Source organism: Furipterus horrens, unplaced genomic scaffold, assembly GCF_987537825.1.
Source record: "Furipterus horrens unplaced genomic scaffold, mFurHor1.1.pri manual_scaffold_9, whole genome shotgun sequence".
Lineage (NCBI taxonomy): Eukaryota > Metazoa > Chordata > Mammalia > Chiroptera > Furipteridae > Furipterus > Furipterus horrens.
This window is the reverse complement of record NW_028327179.1, coordinates 68,309,051-68,311,868: the sequence shown is the minus strand read 5'-3', so window position 1 is coordinate 68,311,868 and position 2,818 is coordinate 68,309,051. Positions and strand designations below refer to the sequence as shown.

General features: G+C 35.9%; 1 non-coding gene across 1 annotated transcript; it reads left to right on the top strand.

The window, feature by feature from the left end:
- The first annotated feature begins 2,236 nt into the window (after positions 1–2,236).
- Positions 2,237–2,400, top strand: LOC150001886 (U1 spliceosomal RNA). The gene has a single exon (XR_016513243.1). It is a non-coding gene; the product is annotated as a U1 spliceosomal RNA (small nuclear RNA).
- The last annotated feature ends 418 nt before the right edge of the window (positions 2,401–2,818 follow it).

The following is a 2,818-nucleotide window of genomic DNA, read 5'->3' as shown; positions in this document are numbered from 1 at the left end:
AAAAAATGGTTTCACTTGAAAATTAAACCATGCCTGTGATGTCATCAAAGATATTCAAGTTGCAGGCAAGTAGAATGTCAAGTGCCTTGCAACTGGATGTCTTCCCAATAAGACAGTCTTACAGATTTAGAGACTTGTTTGTGGGTTATGTTACATAAATTAACATGTGTTTTCTGTTTTCAAAGGGCATAAGCCTATGACCGCATTACCTGAGTGATTGTCTGTATGCATAAGCCTCACTTAATCCTCTCTGCAGCGCTGCTTCCTGAGACTCAACGGTTTGGCTGAACTAAATGGCTGGGTTGGTGAAGAATGAGGTGGTCTGTGGGCTTCACTTTAAAACTGGTTCCTCTTTTATATCCTAATGGCTTGGACAGAAAGGGCCCAAACATCTGAGAGGGAGGAAACCTAAACTATTTCCCTCAGCCCAAACTAAGTATGGTGGGCAAAAGAGGGTTTTGTACATGTGAGAGGTGCCTAGCACACCTTCCTCCAAAGAAGCCCTTCTTTTCCCTAATGTGGAACATTGAAAAATTAATCCCTGCCTTTTGTCATCTAGTAGTTATGGATTGAATGATGTCTTTTAACCCTTTTTGCCAAATCTGTTGCCCCCAGAACACAACAAGGATGCCAGCCTGTTAAACCAAGCACGCCGTTGTCTGGGGACAGCCAACTGACCTGGAGTCTGCACAATCCTTCCCCATGTGGGAAGGCCACCCTCCCCTCCACACCCCCACTATTATTAGGGTTTTCTGGACCCAAGTGTAGGTAGGACAAGGACCATGTCCAGCTTGAAGCAGCTAGAGGAGCTTGAGACCTTCGCCCATTGTCCTTTACAAGATTACAAAGGGTCTTAATATCTGAGAGGGAGGGATAGTTATTTTTCACGAACCATGGGTATGGACTTGGGGGGAGGATTGCTGGGGGAGGGAGATGCTGGGTGGACGGGAGTAAAGGGGAGAGAATTGGAAGTATTGTAACAATATAATCAATAAAATACATTAAAAAATAAAAAAATAAAATAAATTAAAAGAAAAGAAAACCTCATTCATCTCAGATCTATGCAGTTCATTATCTCTAGTGTTATTTTTCTGAATATTTTGCATGTATACAAAAATTTCCCAGAGACTGGAGACTGTAATTTTTCTTCTACAACTACATGGAATTATCAGTGTGTTTGGTTTTTACAAATACTGGTAAGCAACTATAATTCAAACAGACACATTTTTATGATAGAAATTTGTAATTATTGAGTAGAATTGATTAATAATATGAACTTAAATATTCATAATATGCCTGGCATTAGGCTAGAGAGAAATATTGAGAAATATGACATCTACTATTCTCCAGAAGTTTACCCATTTTATTGAATAATTAAAAATAATACACAAGATATAAATAAACATGTCACTATTAAGTGCCATAGGAGTTCAAGGAACGTAGTTAAAGATAACATTTAGGGAAGGTTGAGATTATGTTGCTATGAGGGCAATATAGGACTTAACTATGTTTATGATTTTTAAATGAGGAAGAATATAATTTTTTAAAGTGGAGAGGAAAGATGTTATTTGAAAAAAATACATATTTAGTATTATAACAATTTTATATTTTTAAAAAATCAATGATTTTTTAGTTCATGATACAAATCAAGAAAACTAAAGTTTTAAAAATCCCTGGCTAGTAGGATAAACCAAAACTATGACTCTTCATGGAATGAGAGAATAAGGGACATATCAGAATCTCTGGGGTCAACAGAAATTTTGGTTTATTGCAATTGAGAAACATTGTGGGGGAGGTAAAAGCATAAGGGAAGCACTCCAGGAAAAGGTGTTAGGACGGAGGAAATAGGAAAAAGACCTTAAAATGTTTGGGATAAGAGGAATATTGGAGTGGAGAAGGGTCTCAGTGGATAGGGAGACCATTGAAAGATTAAGTGCGAAGCTAAAGTGATTGGACTTGATTTGATGAAAAACAAAAAGGTATCTTTGATTCTGAAGCATGGGAGTGTTAATATGAGTGAAGTTTAGGAAAGCTAGTCTGACATTGATATATAGAATTAAAAATGAAGACTGAAAGATGAAAAAATGGAAAAAAGTAGATGAGTTAGAAATAGATTTTTAAATTTAGCCATGAGGATCAAAGAGTTTAATATAAAGTTAGGTTGGTAGACTTTCTTCTGCTCCAAAGAAGAAAAAAAGTTATGATTTCAAGTCTGTAAAACAAAATAGACTTAATGATACTTATCTGGCTGGGGTGATACCATAATCACAAATGTGTTTTTTCTAGGGTGATGCTTATCCATTGCATTTCTTATGTACTGACCCCTGCAATTTCCCAAAATGTAGGAAACTCAGCTGCATAATTTGTAGTAGTAAGGAATTGTGTTAGTGCTTTTCTCTAAAGGAAAAAAAAGTATTGTAACTATACCCACACTCTCAATCTTCCTCCCCCGGTTTATATGTAAACATGGTTTTCATGTGCAGTTAGGAGGGCAATTAGTTGGTAAAAACTTTAGGGTGGGACCCAGGTTCAAGGGTGGTACAAAAGTAGGTTTACAGTTGAGTATTAGTTATTTATTACTGTACTATTTTCTATACAAACAACTGTAAACCTACTTTTATCCCACCATGTATTTTATGCTGTGGTATGATCTTCCTCTGGATAGGCATTCTCTTTGTTTTACATTGATAAAAATAATACTGAATTATAGAAACAAGATTTAGTTTCTCCTTTCAGTTATGTGTATGATGGTCAGATAAACTTGAGATTGGTTTAAAAAAGTAGTTTTGCCCACAGGCATATGGTATGCAAATAAATA